This window comes from Neomonachus schauinslandi, chromosome 12, assembly GCF_002201575.2.
Source record: "Neomonachus schauinslandi chromosome 12, ASM220157v2, whole genome shotgun sequence".
Taxonomy (NCBI): Eukaryota; Metazoa; Chordata; class Mammalia; order Carnivora; family Phocidae; genus Neomonachus; species Neomonachus schauinslandi.
Genome location: NC_058414.1, coordinates 54783999 through 54806560, shown reverse-complemented (window position 1 = coordinate 54806560; position 22562 = coordinate 54783999). Strand labels below are relative to the sequence as shown.

At 39.6% G+C, this 22562-nt stretch overlaps 1 protein-coding gene and 1 non-coding gene across 4 annotated transcripts in view; one reads left to right on the top strand and one right to left on the bottom strand.

The window, feature by feature from the left end:
• Positions 1 to 22562, top strand: part of IGF2BP3 (insulin like growth factor 2 mRNA binding protein 3) — a 151701-nt gene that overhangs the window by 23200 nt on the left and 105939 nt on the right. The gene's annotated exons all lie outside the window — the stretch shown is intronic.
• Positions 18802 to 18906, bottom strand: LOC123326416. Its single transcript, XR_006541077.1, has one exon. It is a non-coding gene; the product is annotated as a U6 spliceosomal RNA (small nuclear RNA).

The window sequence follows — 22562 nt, the reverse complement described above, 5'->3', positions numbered from 1 at the left end:
AGGCATGATTCAGCGCAGATGGAGAAATGATTATGATAACCAAATGTCCAAAACACTGGATGAAATCTTGCATGATAGTGTTTCATTTTTAGATGAGCAGCTTTGTACTTAATTTGAAAACGTAACTGCCTAAATGCAATAAATCTTCTATCTTTGACTCTTCTGGGGGTGTCTTATAACTAGTGAAAATCATGGCCTTCTTCATGTATCGGATACATTAAGTCTAAATTCAGATACTGTGTCCTGTACCTGAAAATGTATATACTAGACAATAGTTATTACACATCGCTTACAAAAACTGTTATTCAGATGTAGGTTATTTTGTTCCATACTGCCTTACTTAACTGTAGCTCCTAATCGTGCATTTTTCCCAGGCTGTTGGATTTTGATGCACTAATTCAGTACTGTGAAATTGGTAGAGCATTGTCATATTTCTTCAGTGTTTAATCTTCTGTCTCTTGGTGAGTGGTGTGCACACTGAACCAAATCAAAGTAATCTTTTTTTTAAGATTTTATTTTTAAGGGGCACTTGGGTGCCACAGTTGGTTAAGCTTCTGACTCTTGGTTTTGGCTCGGCTTGTGATCTCAGGGTCATGAGATCCATCCTCGCATCAGGTTCCATGCTGAGCACACGGATACTGCTTCATATTCTCTTTTCCTCTCCCCCTCCTGCTCATGCTCTCTCTCTCTCATGTAAATAAATCTTAAAAAAAAAAAAAAAAAAATTTTATTTTTAAGTAATCTCTACACCCAGTATGGGGCTTGAACTCATGACCCCAGGATCAAGTGCCACGGGTTCCACTGATTGAGCCAGCCAGGCGCCCCTCAAATGTAATCTTAAAGTATTTTTTTGAGATAATATACTATATACAGAACACCCACAGGAATTAGGCAAAACTATTTTTTTCTATGGTAATTAAAAACGTTGGAAGATTGAAGGCGTGCCTGGCTGGTGCAGTTGGTAGAGCATGCGACTCTTGATCTCAGGGTTGTGAGTTTGAGCTCCACATTGGGCATAGAACTTAATACAATTAAAAAAAATTACTTTAAGATTTTATTTATTCATCTGAGAGAAAGAGCACAAGCAGTGGGAAAGGCAGAGGGAGAGGGAGAAGCAGACTCCCCACTGAGCTGGGAGCCCGATGCAGGGGCTCCATCCCAGGATCTTGGGATCATGATCTGAGCCAAAGGCAGATGCTTAACCATCTGAGCCACCCAGGCGCCCCTTGATAAAATTTTTTAAAAAGTTATAAAATCTTTATTAATTTTTTTTTCAAGATTTATTTGAGAAAGGGGGGAGAGAAACAAAATGAGCAGGAGGGAGGAACAGAGGGAGGAGGAGAAGCAGACTTCCGACTGAGCAGGAGCCCTACCCGGGGCTTGATCCCAGGACACCAGGACCACGAACTGAGCCAGAGGCAGATGTTCAACCGGCGGAGCCACCCAAGCGCCCCAGTCCCCTTAGTGTTTTTAGAGGTTTTAAAAAGTAGGGTTTTTTTTTTAAGATTTTTTTTTTTTAAAGTAATCTCTACACTTAAAGGGGGGCTTGAACTCATAACCCTGAGATCAAGAGTTGCAGGCTGTATTGACTGAGCCATACAGGTGCCTCTTAAAAAGCACTTTTAAGAGTGCCTTGGGGGGGGCGCCTGGGTGGCTCTGTCGGTTAAGTGCCTGCCTTGGGCTTAGGTCATGATCCCAGGATCCTGGGATCAAGCCCCCCCCATCGGGCTCCCTGCTCAGCTGGAGCCTGCTTCTCCCTCTGCCCCTCCCCCTGCTCATGCTATCTCTCGTTCTCTCATGCTCTTTCAAATAAAAAAAAATTTTTTTTAAAGATTTTATTTTTTTGACAGTGCACAGCTGGGTGAGCAGTAGGCAGAAGGAGAGGGAGAAGCAGGCTCCCCATTGAGCAGGGAGCCCGATGTGGGGCTCGATCCCAAGACCCTGCAATCATGACCTGAGCTGAAGGCAGACACTTAACTGACTGAGCCACCCAGGTGCCCCTCAAATAAAATCTGTAAAAAAAAAAAAAAAAAAAAGTGCCTTGGAAACTGGGAGGGGGGGAAATTGTGGTAATATAGTATGTTCAATACTATTTTAAAAAGTGGGGTTTTTTTGTTTTTTTAAGTAAACTATGTCCAGTGTGGACTCACAATGCTGAGATCCAAGAGTCACATGATTCATGGACTGAGCCAGCCAGGTGCCTCCAAAATATTGGAGTCTTGATTGAGGAGTAAAGCATGTTTACCTATATCTGGGCTGATAATATGTTAAAACTTGTTTTATTTTTAATTTTTTATTTATTTATTTTTTTAAATAATTTATTTGAGGGGCGCCTGGGTGGCTCAGTCGTTAAGTGTCTGCCTTCGGCTCAGGTCTCCCCACATCGGGCTCCCTGCTAGGCGGGAAGCCTGCTTCTCCCTCTCCCACTCCCCCCCGCTTGTGTTCCCTCTCTTGCTGTATCTCTCTCTGTCAAATAAATAAAATCTTTAAAAAATATTTTTTATTTATTTGAGAGAGAGCATGAGCAGGAGAGAGGGGCAAAGGGAGAGGGAGAAGCAGACTTCTTGCTGAGCAGGTAGCCTGATCCCGGGGCTGGATCTCAGGACCCCAGGATCATAAATGTCTCTGTTATTAGTAGGATATTAACAATGTTACATTATTTCCTTATTAGTACTTGTTATAGATTATTAAAATTTTCTGAAAATTCCAGCATGTGGTTTATTCCCATCATCAATTATGGAAACAAGAAAGGTGTTTGTGCAATTTTTTTTTTTTAAGATTTTATTTATTTATTTGAGAGAGAGAGAATGAGAGAGAGCACATGAGAGGGGGGAGGGTCAGAGGGAGAAGCAGACTCCCTGCTCGGCTGGAAGCCTGCTTCTCCCTCTCCCACTCCCCCTGCTTGTGTTCCTTCTCTTACTGTGTCTCTCTCTGTCAAATAAATACATAAAATCTTAAAAAAAAAAACAAACCCAAACCTATGAAAATTTCAGAGTAATCCTTTTAAAGGGCATGTAAAAAAACATATTACATTAACCGGAACTAGTTCAGTGCTCTAAATTTAATTCTTAGTGTTCTTTTCCCCCCAACTTCTTTGTTTTTAAGATTTTATTTTTGAGCAAATCTCTACACCCAATGTGGGGCTTGAACTCAGAATCCTGAGATAAAGAGATGCATGCTCTACTGACTGAGCTAGCTGGGTGCCCCTCAACTTCTTTGTTTAAAAAATTTTTTTTAATTTAATTTTTTAAAATTAAGTAGACTCCACGCCCAGCATGGAGAGAGAGCATGAGCAGGGGAGAGGGGTGTCTTGATCTGAGATAAAGACCTGAGCTCAGATCACGAGCTGGGGGCCCAACTGAGTGAGCCACCCAGACACCCCTTTTTAAAAATATATATACTTTTCTTTTAGAAGGGGGCCGGCAGAAGGAGAGTGAGAATCCCAAGCAGACTCCACGCCCAGCACGTGAGCCTGATGCAGGGCTTGATCTCACAACCCTGAGATGACCTGAGCCAAAATCAAGAGTTGGAGGCTTAACCAACTGAACCACCCAGGCACCCCTAAAAATACTTAAGATATTTTACTTTTAATGTTTTTTTTTTTTTTTTCTAATGGTGTTCTTAAACTGCTTCTTTGGGTTCCCAACCTGTTTTATTTTTAAAATTAGAATTTTTGTTGAAAAATCTTATTAAAATATTCTGGAAAAGACTGAAATTTGATTTGTAAACTTAAAACAAATATTTCAGGATTTTAAAGAAGGAAATTATTTTTAGTTCTTAGTTTTTTGTTTTTTTTAAGATTTTATTGATTTGAGAGAGAGCACGAGCACAAGTGGGGTAGAGGAGGAGAGGGAGAAGCAGACTCCCTGCTGAGCACGGAGCCTGAGGTGTAGGGATCCATCCCAGCACCCTGAGATCATGACCTGAGCTCAAGGCAAACGCTTAACCAACTGAGCCACCCAGGCGCCCCTTTTTCCTTCTTTTTTAAAGATTTTATTTTAAGTGATCTCTACACCTAACATGGGGCTTGAACTCACAGCCCCCACATCAAGAGTCAACAGTGAATGAGCCAGCTGGGCAGCCCTATTTTTAGCTTTTAAGCTGTTAACATAAATGATGTAAAGTGAAATTTACATTAATGAATTTTTAACAAATGAAATACTGGTGTGTTTTAGTTCTAGGTGGAAATTTAAAACATTTAGTGTACATCAGTCTAGCTGATTCTGAATTTATGGACTTGTTTAAAGTAAGAGCTTTTATACAAACTACATAATTAAATGTTATTAAATATAATGAAATTATAGCTAGTAATTTGATACTGTGTAATATATCTGATTAGTTATGTGTCTTCAATCTAAACAAGTTTATTTTAAAAATAACACTGTTAATACTTTCTAAATATGTAGATCTAACATTTGAGTTTTGGTCATCTTAGATTTGTGTATCTGTGAATGTTTAACTTTTTCGGAATAAGTTCTAAATTTTATAATAGCGCAGGGCACCTGGCTGGGTTAGTGAGTAGAGTGTACAGCTCTTGATCCTTGGGGTCGTGAGTTGGAGCCCCCACATTGGGGGTGGAGATTACATGAAAAAAATTTCTAGGGTTGTCCGGGTGGCTCAGTCAGGCCTCTGGCACTTAATTTCAGCTCATGATCTTAGGGTTGAGGGATACAGCCCCGCGTTGGGCTCCACACTCAAGGGGGAGTCTACTTAGGATTCTTTCTCTCCCTCTGCCCCTCCCCCCTAAAAACAAATCTTTCAAAAAAAGGTTTTTTATAATGCTATTAATTTAAAAATGTTAAAATTTCACTAAAATGCTTTCTAATGGCTTGGTTAATCATAAAATTCTGGTAACTAGTTTTATTGTAATTTTTAATTTGGTTTAAATACTGCTATCCTAAATCTCTAAAATTTGTCAGTGGGCTAGGTGGATGTTTTAGTAAAATAACCTCAAAATTCCTAAAACAATTTTTTTTTTAAGATTTTATTTTTAAGTAATCTCTATACCAACATGGCGTTCAAATTTAGAACCCCGAGATCGAGAATCACATGCTCTTCTAACTGAGCCAGCCAGGCACCCCAGTACTGAAACTTTTTGATTAACTTTGAAACATAACTTCTTGAAATCTGGGGATTGGTCTCAGCAGAGATTGAGTATGTATTAATTTTGTTAATCCAATAATGAAGCAAACACAGAAATGCTGAATTAAAATTTTTGAAAATAATAGTTCTTCATTGTTTGAACAAAATTTTAAAATTCCCAGGATGACATGAATCTGTAGCCAACTGATAATAAATCTATTTCAAGAGATTGTTTTAAAGCTATTGGTATTTGCAGTTTGACCTCTTGGCTTATTTGCAGTTCAGTTTTTCTTTACTCTTACCTGTTGAGCCCTGCTAGTGATCACCTGTGTGCCCAGGTGGTAGGGGGACAGAAAAGCATTATTTTATCTTTTGAAGGGGAAAAACTAGCATTTTATGGTAATTTTATTCAGTTAGAACAAATTTATATGAAACGTGCGTTAACATCTTTTTAGCCATTGTCGTAATTGGCAGTAACTTTAAATGCATAGCTGGACTTAATCTTTCAGACTGATAATTTGTACTTTCTGGAGGAGGTGGGAAGCTGTTAAGATTCTGGAAGTCTCTTCTGTCTACAGAATTTTAAGATGTGTGTGTTATAACTAAATCAGATTTGGTTGTTTGGTTTTTTGGATGCTATTTGTTTGGTCTCCTAACTGTCATGACTCTGAATTTACAGGCTCTTGAAGAGATAAACCAAATTGCACATATAGCATTTTTCCTGTTGCTTTTTCTGCTTGTATCAGAGTGAGGATAGAATTGTAATAGTTTTTTAGTTCCCCAGTCTCTATATTTAAAGCCTTCCCAGGTCCTGAAATACTTAAAGTTCTAAACATAGGGGTAAATAAATAGAGGCTATCCCAACAGTTAAATCTATAGGGAAAGGAATTAGAATCCCAAATATTTGTAAATGACATTGTAATCTTAAATTTAAGATGTATTCTGGTTTTAATCATCAGTAGAGTATGCTAAATGTAAATGTATGTAAGACCTTTTAGAAAAAAAAGTTAAAGCTTTGACCTAGGTCCTTTCCCAGCCCTTCTCAAGCCTGGGTAAAAATTAAAATGACCTGATAAGCGGACAAATGGTGGTTAGGGGGTGTGTTTGTGTGCTGCCCCCTGGTGGATGGTCTGTCCTGATAGCTTACATTCTGCATTTGTTTCTACAAGTCAGTCTTCAGGCAATTAATTAACGGCTTGGCCGTTTAACACGTTCTTAAGTGTTTTGAAAATGCATAAGCTTTTATTTCAACATTTTTACAAGGTGTTAAAGTCTAAAGCCCAGCCCACTAAAATTTTAATGCCTTGTACAGATTGTTAACGACAGATTTAGTTTGTGATAGTTTTTCTAATAGTAAAGCTTTCAAAAGGGTTAGAACATTTAGGAAAGGGCTGGACAGGCCGGGTGGAAAGGGCCATTTTAAACTCTTGGTGTCAGTATTACAGAGAAAGCCTGAGGGCAGGTAGATGTGTTGTGGGTACACCTGAGGGAATGTACTGTATGTATCGTGCAAAGGTGAGAGCCTGTATGCTTGTATACTTTGGTGCTCGATGCCCCGTCTCCTTTTGGCTTATGCTAAACTTTTTGGCCAGTTACATTAACATGGTAAAGAAGACCAAGAGTTTGTTCCTTTGAGAGACTGTCCTTCATGGGTTTGGAGATGTGAATCATAGATAGTGTTTAGGTATAATCACACTGATTATTTTTTTAATTATTACTATTTTAAGTAATCTTTATGCCTAACTTGGGGCTTGAACTCACGACCTCGGGATCAAGAGTTGCATGCTCCACCACCTGAGCCAACCAGGTGCCCCTACTCACAATGATTATAAGCGTGATACTACATTTTATTTATTTTATTTATTTTTTTAAAGATTTTATTTAGTTATTTGACAGAGAGGCAGTGAGAGAGGGAACATAAGCAGGGGGAGTGGGAGAGGGAGAAGCAGGCTTCCCGCGGAGCAGGGAGCCCGATGCGGGGCTCGATCCCAGGACCCTGGGACCATGACCTGAGCCGAAGGCAGATGCTTAACGACTGAGCCACCCAGGTGCCACTGATGATGCTACATTTTAGATTGTCTTGACTGAGCCAGCCAGGCAGCCATGATAGGCAGTTTTAACATGTCACCTTCTAAACATGGCAGAAAGTGGAGCTGTTGAATTTTCTAGCATCTGGGGTTTTTAGGTTTATTTAGATTTTACCATCACTGCTCTTGGAAATTTGTCATTTTTTTTTTTTTCAGAATGTAATTGGAAGTAAGAATATAATTTGGAAATGTGAAATATAGTTACTGAAGTTCTAAAGAAAAAACAAATACATTATCATAAAGTTTTTTTTTTTTTTTTTTTTTTTTAAGTTTTATTTACTTAAGTAACGTAGCTCTACACCCAAAGTGGAGCTCGAACTCACAACTTGGAGATCAGGAGTCACATGCTCTCCAACTGAGCCAGCCAGTGCCCCTTTTGCAAAGCTTTCTTAATTAAAAGACTAATGCCTAATACTTTTTTTTTTTATTAAAAAGACTAATGCCTAATACTTTTAAGATTATTTTATCAAACAGCTATTACATCTAAGCATGTTGGGCCCTTGAAAGGACTTCCCAGAAGGGAACTTCTTGAAATATCCTATGCATTGGATATGTTATTGTCAGTAGAGTTATTTGTCTTATTCATGTCTCATATTAGCTGCTGGGTGAAGCTGGATATTTTGGTTACTTTGACATGATCTACTCTGTTTTGATGTGACCTCATTGATCATCCTCTATGAAATGTGGGTATAAACTAGGTAATTTCTAGAATTTTCTGCAGGAGATTGGGATTGATAGTATTATGATTATATTGGACAGTTTTCTTGAAGATCTGTGGGAGCGGTTTTTTTCTTACATAAAAGTCAAATAGTAGACACCTAAAATTAAGGTAGAAATCGCATGGAAATTGGAGTGAGAAGTTTCAGTTTGGCTTTTCATTTACCTGCTTTTTACCTTGGTTAAAAGAACCTCTTGAGACTGTTTCCTTAATCTATAGAGTGGGACTGTTAATGCCTACTGGACCTGGTTGTTGGTGTAAGGACACACTGAAAATGTATTTCAAGTGCCTGGCATGATCTTTTGCCCTTTAGAAGTCACTGAATAAATGGTATCTCTTCTTTTAATTCTCAATATTGAAATTTAAAAATTGATTCTTAAATTGTAATTGTGGCAGAAATAATCTGGAGATGATTACTCTCCCTGGGTGTTGCTGTCTTTAATCTTGCTAGCAATAGAAAATGCAACTTTTCATCTGCTGCGTCTTTTGTTTGTATCAGAATTGGCATAAATGCAAATTGTGTAGAATTGTTGGACCGTGTAACAAAGAGTTCTTTCTATTTTTTATATATTTTTAAAGATTCTATTTTAGAAAGAGAGCTTGCAAGTGCGCATGAACAGGGGGAAGGGCAGAGAAGCAGACTCCCTGCTGAGCAGGGAGCCTGATGCGGGACTTGATCCCAGGACCCCCGATCATGACCTGAGCCGAAGGCAGATGCTTAACGACTGAGCCACCCAGGCGCCCCCAAAGAATTCTTTTTAAATGAATGACACAGATAATGTCACTAATATACATTGTTACAAGATAGTTTTTTGTGAATATTCTATATTTGAAGTTACACTGTAGTTATTAAAACAAAAGGAATCTTGTACTTTCCACCTTAGGCAAGAGGAGACTGTCATCTAAAGCAGTCTTAGGGGGCGCCTGGATGGCTCAGTCGTTAAGCCTTTGGCTCAGGTCATGATCCCGGAGTCCTGGGATCCAGCCCCACATCCGGCTTCCTGCTCAGTGGGGAGTCTGCTTCTCCCTCTGCCCTTCACCCTGCTCTTGTTCATTCTTACTCTGTCTCTCAAATGAATAGATACAATCTTTTTAAAAAAGATTTTATTTATTTATTTGACAAGAGAGCGAGATAGCGAGAGCAGGAACATAAGCCTGGGGAGAAGCAGGCTTCCTGCCAAGCAGGGAGCCGGACACGGGGCTCGATCCTAGGACCCTGGGATCATGACCTGAGCCGAAGGCAGGCGCTTAATGACTGAGCCACCCAGGTGCCCTTATTATTATTTTTTTTAATTGGCAAACATGTTTTAGGCAAGACATGAGAATGTTTTAATGTCTTGGCCAAGTTGTATTTGTATAAAGGAATAACAGATTCAAGTGGTTTTTTTCATGTGAGTTCAAGTCTATAGATGAGGAAGCATGTTGCATTGAAGCGTAGATTCTTCAACCTATTCTTCCTTAAGTAGTGTAGACATACCTGGTTTTGTTTTTTCACCTCACCAGAAAGTAGTCTTTTTTTTTTTTTTTTTTAAAGATTTTATTTATTTATTTGATAGAGTACAGGGAGAGAGAGATGGAGAAGCAGGCTCCCCGATGAGCGGGAGCCCAATGAGGGGCTTGATCCCAGGGCCCTGAGATCATGACCTGAGCTGCAGGCAGACGCTCAACCGACTGAGCCACCCAGGCGCCCCCTCACCAGAAAGTTAAGTAGCTTATTAAGCAGGAAAAAATTGGCTGCTGTAAACCTGGTAAGGTTGCATTGCATTTATATTATTATTTATGCTCCTTGCTGGGAGAAGGATTATCTACAAAGTGGTATATGGTTATATCTTGGGAGAAAAGCTAGAGTTGGGTTGCCTTGGTACAAAGTATGTCAGACCAAGATGTTTGGATCAAACTTATATACCTTCTTTGTTTTCTTGATACATAAGAATTATTAAAGACCTAATTATTTTAAAAAATTTATTGTAGAGGCAGATCGTGTGAGTTTGGGGAGGGTCAGAGGAAGAGGAAGAAAAGTAGATTCCTGGCTGAGTGTGGAGCCTGACTGAGGGCTCAATGTCATGACCAGTCATGACCTGAGCTGAAATCAAGAGTTGGACGCTTAATTGACTGAGCCACCCAGGTGCCCCAAGAATTCTTGACTTACATGAAACTGAGAATTTTCATACTGATTCTCTTGTGAGCAATTAACAGTTGTTTGCTTATTTTATTTGCTTGATTATATAAAACATTAAAATTGGAAATATAAACCTTGTGGGTTGTATAATTCTACTTCTTAGAAACAAGGAAGGCATCTACACTCTTCCTTCTTCAGACTCTTAGATAGTGGGATAATTGTAGTGTCTAAAGTTCATGAGTAGGTGATAGAATTTAATAGTAAACGTCGACTTCTCCACTTAAAAAAAAAAACAACAAACTAAAAACCCCCAAAACCAACAAAACCAAAATCCAAGGATTTAGGATTGGCCTGAGATAAGAACAACATCCAGTTAGTAGTAACATAAAATAAAAAGCGTTAATGTAGAGATACCCCTATATTCAAAATACAGCACTTTTAAAAGTTTAGTCACCTTGGCTCAGTCAGTGGCGCATGTGACCCTTTATCTGGAGTCTTGAGTTTGAGTCCCATATTGAGAGTAGAGTTTACTTAAAAAAGAAGTTTAGTCACCTTAAAACACCTCTTCCTGCAGGTACAAGTACAGTTTGCTTAGTGAAGGTGAATTTTAAGTGAGACATAATTCCCTATGAAACTTTTTTTCTTGATCCTGAAATTCCATTGACGAACAGAAATGAAATTTGATCAATTGGTTTTTTCCTTTGAGTGTCAAGTATACCAAATTTTAAGCAGCTCTGTCCAACTGAAAAATGTGAACTATGTATGCAATTTTAACTTTTCTAGTAGCCACAGTAAGAAGTAAAAAGTAACAGGTAAAATTAATACTAGTATTTTATACAATTCAATATATCTAAAATTTTAATCTTTTAACATGTGGTCAGTATTAAAAATTGTTGAGAAATCTATTTTTAAAATTATTTATTTTAGGGAAAGTGAGCATGAGCAGGGGGAGGAGCAGAGGGAGAGTGACAAGTGGACTCTGTGCTGAGCGCAGAGCCTGACATGGGGCTTGATCCCATGACCTCAGGATCATGACCTGAGCTGAAATTGAGTAGGATGCTTAACTAAGCCACCCAGGCACCCCTTTTGAGAAATTAAAAATTTTTTTTGTACTAAGTCTTCAAAATGTGTTACACTTTATACTCACAGAATACATCAGTTCAAACTGGATTAGCCACATTTCCAGCCTCGTGCAGCTAGTTGCTATTCCATTGGACAGAGTTGTTTTAATACAGACAGCTTTTAAAATCACTTTTTAAAAATAAGTCTTGGGGTGCCTGGGTGGCTCAGTTGGTTGAGCGACTGCCTTCGGCTCAGGTCGTGATCCTGGAGTCCCGGGATCGAGTCCCGCATCGGGCTCCCTGCTCGGCAGGGAGTCTGCTTTGTCCTCTGACCCTATCCCCTCTCATGTGTTCTCTCTCTCTCATTCTCTCTCTCAAATAAATAAATAAAATCTTAAAAATAAATAAATAAATAAAAATAAGTCTTGCTGGGAAAAATGTATTGGTATTTATAAAATTAATTTAACTGGAAAAACATGGGAATGAGTAATTTGCTTTTTTTTTTTTAGGGAATGATTAATTTTCAATGTGACTCAAACATTATTAGAGATTTTGTATCTGAATATTCCCTTGTGATCACCCTAATTTTCAAGGAAGATACATGTAATTTGCTATATTGTGTTAATGTTGTACTTTTGAGTTATACAGGCAGTGAGCTTTTTATTTAAATAGTAACTCCCTAATGTTCAACTGCATGTGTTTCGGTGGTTGGTTGAAATACTGGTGGTGACTTTTTTGTTTAAAGACCCAGTTTCAGGGCCACCTGGGTGGCTCAGTCGTTAAGCGTCTGCCTTTGGCTCAGGTCATGATGCCAGGGTTCTGGGATCGAGCCCTGCATCGGGCTCCTTGCTCCGCAGGAAGCCTGCTTCTCTCTCTCCCACTCCCCCTGCTTGTGTTCCCTCTCTCGCTGTCTCTCTCTCTGTCAAATAAATAAATAAAAATCTTAAAAAAAAAAAAAAAAAACAAAAACCCAGTTTCAGATTCAGATTGAAGACTACAGAAATCTTTAGCTATTCAGGAATTAAGGATCAGTTTGTACCGTATTAATTCAACTATTTTAGAACACTGTTCTGTTGTATTGCCTTGCACATGTCCTAAGGAAGTGTAAGAACTTTGACTGTATTTCTCCATTGATGGGACATTTCTCCTACAAGAGAGATAGGAGTGTGTACTGCAAACATTAGTAATAGGAACAGCACACAGAAGAACATTTAGCCTTTCTTGGACTCTACCAGCCTATACTATACCCTTGGTTTTGGTCAAGTTTTCATCCATACACTTAGGGCTGTAGACTGTTCTACATAGATGAAGATAAGGTGTGCAACTTTAAAACATATATACACTTGTTTTATTTAAAGGGACTAAAACACGGATGTGGTTCCCATGGTGATCTGGGAGTTAGGGGATGACAGAAGAATCACTTCAGATTTTCACTTCCAACTTTTTTTCATTCATTCCTTGTTTAAGCAATGTTGCTTAAATCGCTCATAATGAGCCAGGCAATTTCCTAAGCACTTGAATATGCAACAGTGAATAAGATAGAAATAATTTAGCCCTCATGGGATTTGCCCTGTTAAATGAACATCAGTGGTCCCCAGACTTAAGTGTGTGTAAATCCACATTTCTCCAGCCCACCTCAGAGATCCTGATTTAGGAGGTCTGCATTGGGGCCCTGAAATTCTCATTTTAAGAAGCCCTCCTGGTTCTAATGTAGATGGTCCCGTAGACCACACTTGGAATAACATCTCTTTATCTGTATGGTTGAGGGGACATCATTCTTTGTCCTCTTTTCCTTTCTTCCATCCAGTATTCAGTTCACTAGGACCTGGCATCCTCTTTAACTGTTGGAACAAATATGTGTTTTTTTTGTTTTGTTTTTTAAAGATTTCATTAATTTATCTACAGAGCAAATGAGAGAACATGAGTAGGGGGGAGAAGGAGAGAGAGAAGCAGGTTCCCCACTGAGCAGGGAGCCTGATGTGGGGCTGGATCCCAGGGCCCTGAGATCATGATCTGAGCGGAAGGCAGACATTTAACTGACTGAGCCACCCAGGCGCCCCTTTAACAGAGATTCTTAACTTGAGGTTAAGATTTACTGATTTACGGATTTACTCCATGTTGCTCCCTCCTTCTTGTTTTTACTGACACTTTTTTAAGACTGCCCTAAAATGTCTGATTTCTTCTAGGCTGTAAAATCTTTGGGGGAGAAAGCACTGATGTTACAGAGTTAGTTAGAACTGTTGAAATCTAGAACTGGTTTCTCTTGCTTTATCTTAGGTTATACTACAGGTTGGAAATAAGGCTGATGTCCCCCTTAACAATAAGTAAGGTTTATTTTATAAAACAAAACCAAAAAAATCTAAAGCCATCCATGATTCTCCCAGCTGGAGTGTGTAATGGTCCCTTTTACTGGGTCTCTGGGTGCTTCGTAGTTTTCTCTACAAATTTAAGGCTAGGTCTTTGAGCATACTACAGCTTTATATGAGAAAATAACATAAGAGAATCCTTGAGTCAGAGGCTTTGATAAGAGACTATTAAGTCAGTGATGAGGCAAGGTTATGCCAGTTGCTACTTTTCACCAGCAATGTGTATTAAACTTTTTTAAAAATTGAGGTGGACCAGGGCACCTGCGGGGGGGTGGGGGTGGGGGCGCTCAGTCATCAAGTGTCTGCCTTCGGCTCAGGTCATGATCCCAGGATCCTGGGATCGAGCCCCACATTGGGCTCCCTCCTCAGTGGGAAGCCTGCTTCTCCCTCTTCCACTCCCCCTGCTTGTGTTTCCTCTCTCGCGGTCTCTCTGTCAAATAAATAAATAAAATCTTTAAAAAAAAAAAAAAATAGAGGTGGACCTTTTAAAGAGCCACTTCTTAAAAAATCAGAAATGATGTATATACATATATAAAATATTGAATGCTATTACTAATATAAGTAATTAGCAATACTGAATTTGGCCGGGTTGAACAAGTTCCTTTTTGGGTATAGATTGAATTGGTTGGTACAGCTGGAATTAAAGTGTGCGGCTGGTACAGAGTGCCTCCAAGTGGTGGGTCAAAGAGGCCACACTATACTGCTCTAAATCCACAGGTTTGGCTTTTTTTTGGAAAATGACTGGTCGAAATGTGGACCATGTGTCCTATTTCCTTGCATAAGAAAACAAGGCAGAGAGAAACCTGTTACAAGTTAGATTTGGTTTTCTTTTCCTGCCTTCTGCTGGTGTTAGCCTTTTAGATTGTGATTAGAGCCTCAGTCTTGTTATGAGGTGAGAAATCAGTGATTTCCTTGATTTGTGTAAGTGTTGGTAGAAAGAAAGGGGTGCAGCAGAGCCTCATGTGGGAAATAAGGTGAAGAAAATGTACATTCAGGACGTGTAGGTAATTTGGACAGAAGGTTGCAAGTCTAATACATTTTTGTTTCTTGCATTAGGACTTACTTGTGAAATAACTGGCTTCCTAAGCGCCTGGGTGCCTGTGTATGCAGTTGTCCTGATACCTTGAGGCAGTTGAGTTAGCCAAGTTTTCAGCATTGTTGCCTTCCTTTCTTGTTATTAATATGTAACTTTGTCCATTTAATGTCACTATTGGGTCTTGATATGTAAATGATCATTTTTTGGTTTAAAGCTGTGGGATAAAGTGAAAATTTTGCATAGGATTAGCCTATATTTGACCTTGAGGGTGTAATAAAAATTACAGCCTGTAATCTTTCTGAAGTCATTTGATGTAGTTACATTGTTGGTTGGATTATAAGTGAAATCAGTGATTGAATATAACGTAGTTAAGAGAGTAAACTCTGGAGCCAGAATGCCCGGAGATGGATGCTGACCCTGCTACACATGAGCAGTGTCTATTTGGACAGGTTAAATTTATGCTTTGTTTCCTAATCAATAAAATGCTGCCTGAGAGGGTTGAATGAGGTAACAGACACTGTCTTAGGCAGTGTGGCTGCTATTACAAAATACCACAGACCGGGTGGCTTAAACAACAGACATTTATTTATCACCTTTCTAGAGGCTGGGAAGTCCAAGATCAGGGTGCAGGCAGATGCTTTCTGTTCTTGGTAAGAGCCCTCTCTTCCTGGCCTGTGGAGAGACGCCTTCTTGCCTTGCCTTCTTGCTGTGGCTCACATGGCCTCTCTTCAGCATGTGCCAGGGAAGGAGCACTGGTCTCTCTTCTTGCAAAGATAGGGATCCTGGGGTGGCTGGCGGGCTTAGTCAGAAGAGCATGCAACTCTTGATCTTGGGGTTGTGAGTTGGAGCTCCATGTTCAGTGTAGAGATGACTTAAAAAAAAAAAAATCTTAGAGAAAAAAAGGAGTAATTCTCCATCCTCATGACGTCATCTAACTAAGCCTGAGTACTTTCCCAAAGGCCCAGCTGCCTAATACCATCATGTTGGAGGTTAGGGCCGCAGCATAGGAATTTTGGGAGGTGAGGGGACACAAACGTTCCATCCACAACAGCATTTCCTTGTTTATATTCTTATCTGCTGTCAAACTTTACAGTGAAGAAACGATGCAAATAAGAAAGACACGTGGCAACAACCTAGTAATCTAAAATTTGAATTGGAAGTAATCTGCATGAATACATGGTTTATTTCTCTTTCAAACAAAATGTCTGTTTTCCAGCTGTGGCCTAGGAGCAATGACCAATGACCACCCTAATAATAATGAGCACTCTATTTTTTTTTTTATTTTAAAGATTTTATTTATTTATTTGAGACAGAGAGAATGAGAGAGATAGCACATGAGAGGGGGGAGGGTCAGAGGGAGAAGCAGGCTCCCTGCCGAGCAGGGAGCCCGATGCGGGACTCGATCCAGGGACTCCAGGATCATGACCTGAGCCGAAGGCAGTCGCTTAACCAACTGAGCCACCCAGGCGCCCAATAATGAGCACTCTAGTGACTAGAGTGTGCCTCACTGTATTATTTCTGACTAATAGGGACTAGCACTTTATGTAGAAAAAGCTGATTGTAGAGGGGCTAGGAAGTGTACCAGGTGAACGTGGATTCTCACGTCATAATAGAAAGCAAAGGAGCTCTCAGAGACTGTTGGAGTCCTGTCACAAGATGCAGGAGTGAATATGAAGAAGCTTGCACTGACTGGCCAAAGATGGGGCAATTTGAGCATCAGAAGGAATTAATGCAATGGATTTATGCACCCAAAATACCTATGACTCTGAATTTATGATGATACTGAAAAAGAAATAAATATTTGGTTATCTTAGGACAATGCCAGAGCACCAGCTCATCATTCTGAAAAGTTTGAAATAGCAGTGTCTCCTGAAAGAAGAAATGGAGATGAGGATTTGCATGAAACTGATTTATTTTGGATATGATTTCAGGAAGCAAGAGTTGAGGGAATGGGGAGAGGTAATGGGGAATTCAGAAAAGCCAACGAAAGGTTGTTTATTGAGATTGCCATAAGGACATGGGACCTTAGAGAAATGTATAGAATGCCTCCCAGATGAAGATGGGCATTTATCTCCTGGCTAGTTCCCTTCCCTTGCAAACTGTGGATTGTCCTGAGGGTTTCATCTCTCCTTTGCTTCCAGACTCTTCCTGTACTCTTCGGAGGCTTTGGAGAAAGCCCTGAGGTAAAACAGAGATGCGTAAGGTGTGTGCTTAGGGGTGGAAGGAGGCAGGGCAGCCTCACTGTGCATGGGCCTGTCTACCACAGCTGTGGATGCAATCGGAGGTGAGTGAGGGGATGTGAGAAGGAGCACACCACCATCTGCAGAAGGGAAAGAATCAAGTATTTTTTCTGTCTTCACTCTACTGGCTGTGCTTTAGAGTATCCAGATATTTAACAAGGGAAAGTTGTTCTTCATGGAAGAACTGGAGCTGAATAAAAAAAATGCAGAAGACATGATAAAATGAGAAAACTACTTTCAATCTTGAATGAAATAATGGAATTAGGTAGTGATCATTGGTGATTGCAACATCACAGGGAGACAGCTAGAAACAGACATCTCCTGGAAATACAAGTCCCTTTTTCTTTCTTTCTTTCTTTTTTTTTTTTAAATATTTATTTATTTGACAGAGAGAGAGAGAGCACAAGCAGGGGAAGTGGCAGGCAGAGGGAGAAGCAGGCTTCCCGCTGAGCAAGGAGCCCAATGCGGGGCTCGATCCCAGGACCCTGGGATCATGACCCCAGCCGAAGGCAGCCACTTAACTGGCTGAGCTACCCAGGCGCCCCTTTCTTTTTTTTTTTTTTTTAAGTTTCATTTATTTAATCTTTACACCCAACGTGGGTCTTGAACTCAGGACCCTGAGTTCAAGAGTTGGCTGCTCCTCCGACTGAGCCAGCCAGGTGCCCCCAGTACAAGACACTTACTTGTGATATATTGTCTTTCCCCAAACAAGCGACAACAATAAAAAACAAATTGAATCTTCAGATCTAATTACAGAGGGACAGAGGAGAATATTAAACACCATCATGGGGCTATAATTAGCAAAATCCGGGCAGTGAGAAACTATAGGACAAATGACAGGTTTGGGTCACCCCCCTCCCCAAGTTGCAAGGTAAAAAAAAGGGAAACAGTGTGGATTATGAGACTAGAATCATAATCAACCAAATGCAATATATGGCTCTTTTGGGATACTGATTGAACAAACTTAATTTTTTTTTTTTAATTGGAGAACTTGACTAGATAATATGAAATTTTTGTTCATTTTTAAGGGCTGATAATAGTATTTTGCCTACTTAAAATCCATTTCATTTATTTAAATTTTTTAAAGATTGTATTTTTGAGAGCACGAGCACAAGCAAGAGGGGGGAGGGGAGGGGCATAGGGAGAAGCAGACTCCCTGATCAGCAGGGAGACTCGATCCCAGGACCCTGAGACCATGACCTGAGCCGAAGGCAGACGCTTAACCGACTGAGCCACCCAGGCGCCCCTAGATTATAACAAATTTTAATTTAACTATCAGTTGCGTGCTTTTCAGGTGCCAAGCACTGTTCCAGGTTCTAAACACAACAGAGAATGAGATGGCCTAATTAATTAGTTTCTGTTCTAAGGCGTGTATATCCTATTGTTATTTAGGTGTGCTTTAGGTGGAGGTAGAACACCAACTCACTTTGCTGATAGTTAAACTGAACTTGAGTGATTAGGTAATCATATAGTAGAAACATATCTGTATCTATTTTCTTGACTCTTAACTATTTAGAATCAAACCTAAATATAACCTAATTTTAAAAGCTGGGATGGGAGATCAGTGAAGCAGTTGATGGTCCTTTTTTCTTTTTTTAAATATGAACGAACTTGATTTACTTGTATAATTTTTTTAATAGAATTTAAACTTGTTTTGTTTGTTTAAAATAATCTCTACACACAATGTGGGGCTCAAACTCATGACCTTGGGATGAAGAGTTGCATGCTCTACCGCCTGAGCCAGCCAGGCACCCCTGGATTTACTTGCATAGCTAGGGAAAATCTAAAACATAATACTGAGCAAAAAAAATAACTTGCAAAATTTATATACAGTAAATTTATCTATAAAAATAGGGAATGCAGGATGCCTGGGTGGCTCAGTCGATTGAGCATCCAAGTCTTGATTTCTGCTCAGGTCGTGATCTCGGGGTGGTGGGGTTGAGCCCCACATCAGACTCTGCTCTCAATGAGGAGTCTGCTGGAGATGCGCTCGCTCTCTCTCTCTCTCTCTCTCTCTGCCCCCCTCTGCCCCTCCTCCCACTCACACATGCGCATGTGCACATGCTCTCTCTCTCTCTTGCTTTCTCAAATAAATTCTAAAAAAAATTTCACGAATTTGCGTGTCATCCTTGCTCAGGCCAGGTTAATCTTCTCCGTATCACTTCAATTTTAGTGTATGTGCTGCCGAACGGAGCACGCAGGTTGTGCATAGCCAACTCGTTAAGTGCAGCAGAGGGGTGGATGTTCTCAAGGACTTCCCACGTCAGAAGTTTGTGTTTATGTGCTGGATGGTTAGAATTCATGCCTTTTCTTGGTCTCTCTTAATGCTGAGCCTTTTGGGTCTTGTACTGTTGAGAAGGGAGCATGGGGTTAGGAGCAGGGGAGAAACTGCAGAGGTTAAGATAAGTTACTGGTAAGTGGGAAAGAACAACTCTAGATGTGAAAACACTAACTATATGAAAATAATCTGATGTTTGTCTAAAATGAAACTTGAGAGAATCAGATAATGGAAATTGGACAGCCATTTAAGGGAAATAATTAGTTTGGAGTGACTTTCAATAAGTAAATGGGTGTTGGATATACATTTTGAAGAATGTGTTGGGAAAACATGACTAATGGATTACTTCTAATGTACAAAAGATGGTATTCTATTTAAAGAATTTCTTGGGAGCCCTGTGAAGTGGTATTTATTTTTGAGATATGAATAATCACCTGCTAGTTGACCTAAACTCTGTATGTACCCTTATATGTGTACTTTGGAGGGAAAATTTTGATAATATATATACCGAGGAAAGAGTCAAAGGGGATGAATACTTAGTTTCTTTTTTTTTTTTTAACATTTTTTTATTATGTTAATCCCCATACATTACATCATTAGTTTTAGATGTAGTGTTCCATGATTCATTGTTTGTGCATAACACCCAGTGCTCCATGCAGAATGTGCCCTCCTCAATACCCATCACCAGGCTAACCCATCCTCCCACCCCCCTCCCCTCTAGAACCCTCAGTTTTTCAGAGTCCATCGTCTCTCATGGTTCGTCTACCCCTCCGATTTCCCCCGCTTCATTCTTCCCCTCCTGCTACCTTCTTCTTCTTCTTCTTTTTTTTTCTTAACATATATTGCATTATTTGTTTCAGAGGTACAGATCTGAGATTCAACAGTCTTGCACAATTCACAGCGCTTACCAGAGCACATACCCTCCCCAGTGTCTATCACCCAGTCACCCCATCCCTCCCACCCCACCCCCCACTCCAGCAACCCTCAGTTTGTTTCCTGCGATTAAGAATTCCTCATATCAGTGAGGTCATATGATACATGAATACTTAGTTTCTTAACACTGCGCTGCTAATCCTTACTGACGGTGCTTGAATAAAACTTAGTACTTGCAGGGGTGCCTGAGTAGCTCAGGTCATGATCTCAGGGTCCTGGGATTGAGCCTCCAGTTGGGCTCCCTGCTCAGCGGGGAGCCTGATTCTCTCTCTCCCTTTGATGCCCGCCTGCCCCCGACTTGTGCTCTCTCTTGCTCTGTTCTCTATCTCTGCTCTCTCTGCTCTGCTCTCTCTCTCTTGCTCTGCTTTGCTCTGTCTCTCTCGCTCTGCTCTCTCTCTCTCTTGCTCTGCTTTGCTCTGTCCCTCTCTCTTGCTCTGCTTTGCTGTCGCTCTCTCTTGCTCTGCTTTGCGCTGTCCCTCTCTCTCGCTCTGCTTTGCTCTGTCTCTTGCTCTGCTCTCTCGCTCTCTCAAATAAAATCTTAAAAAAAAAAACCAAAAAAAAAAAAACCTTAGTACTTGCATATGTATACTTGCATGCGTGTGGTAAATCTGATTCCTTGGTTACCCAGGGTAAATATTACACAATGTTGAGTAACTTTTCTGCTAGCTAAAGCAATATATAGCGATTGTGTAATTTGTATATTAGACCTCTTAGTAGAGTGTGTTTGTGTGTATATGTACTTTTTTTTTTTCTTAATTTGGGTATGGAGCTCAACTCGTGGCCCAAACTCATGACCCCGAAATCAAGACCTCAGCTGAGCTCGAGAGTCTGATGCCTAACTCACTGAGCCACCCAGATACCCCAGTAGAGTATATTTTTAAAGGCTTTTATGGGAAATATAACATTATCCAAAAGCAGAGATACAGTATGTGCCCTGCACTTTAGTATTTGTTAGCACATGAGTTATTTTTCAAACAAATCTCAGACTTAGCATTTCTTGTGTAAATTCTGATACTGAGGTGGTAGTTGAAATTTTTTTTCTTAAATTGACATTCTTACCATCTCTTTGGTGTATTGTCCCTGATGATTGGGCTTTGTTTTACTGTCCCATAAAAATAATGTAAAACTGCTTTTTCCTTCCTCCTTAGTTTATGCTTACAAACAGGATGTACCTGAGTTTGGTTAATCTACATGTTCTTTATAGTTCCCTAAGGGATAGGTGGTATCTGACATGTATTTCTCATGCTTTGAGGGGAATGCAAGAGAGAAAGGACTAGGTTATGAATGTGGTCTAAGTTGTGTTTTGCTGTGGTACTTCAAAATAAGTGGATTATTTGACCAGGAAAGGGAGATTTCTAGTTTTAGAAGTTAAGTAATTTAATTATTTCACTTGATATGTTAAGCCCAATTGCTAATATATATATATTTTTTAAATAGCTAGTTGACTATAAATTCCTTTACCTTCTAAGGGGGTGATTTTGTGTGTGGCCTCCATATTACAATCTCACATAATCTCTTCCTCCCTTTCTCCCTCTGACAGTGTTGAACAAGGGATAGAAAAAGGATAAATGCATTATATTAAATATTATTGTATATAATATTATGTAACTGTATTTATATGTATGGACATTTGAACTAAGGTCGGATTTTTTTGGGGGGTATTGAGATATGAAAGCTTAATGAATCAGAATGGTTAATAATTACACATACAACGAGTTAGGCAATATCCAAATAATTTATACACATAGATACAATACCAAAGAGCTGAATGTATGACACAAAGATTCGTCCATGTAGGATGCTGAGACATTTAGAATTATATTAGGTGTCAGTAAAACCAATAAAACCATCATAGTAATGAAGTGTTTTGTATATATAACAAGTGATTATAAAGAATGCTAAATAACTTGAATAGCAAGTTTGAGTAGGTAAAAGAGACAAATTGACAGCGTTTTTGACCAGTAAAGAGAGGATGCACATTTCCAAATGCCAACCAGAATTATTTCCACTGGAAAGGTTTTAGGCCTAACAAAAATTCCATAAACTTAATGAAAGCAGAAATCTTCGATAACATATATATATATATATATATATATATATATATATTTTAAAGATTTTGTTTGTTTGACAGAGAGAGACACAGCAAGAGAGGGAACACAAGCAGGGGGAGTGGGAGAGGGAGAAGCAGACTCCCCCCTGAGCAGGGAGCCCGACGTGGGACCCTGGGATCATGACCTGAGCTGAAGGCAGATGCTTAATGACTGAGCCACCCAGGCGCTCAGATAACATATTTTTGAGCATTATGCAATGACAGTAGAAATCATCAGTTTAGGTGTACTCAGTAAGTAATACCTAGCTAAATACATATTTCATTAAAGATCTTTTATATAACAACTAGTTAGAAATTCTCCTTCAAATAAATAAATAAAATCTTAAAAAAAAAGAAACTTCAAACTATTTTATTTATTTATTTATTTATTTTATTTATTTATTTATTTATTTATTTATTTATTTATTTATTTATTTATTTGAGAGAGAGAATGAGAGACAGCATGAGAGGGAAGAGGATCAGAGGGAGAAGCAGACTCCCCGCTGAGCAGGGAGCCCGATGCGGGACTCGATCCCGGGACTCCAGGATCATG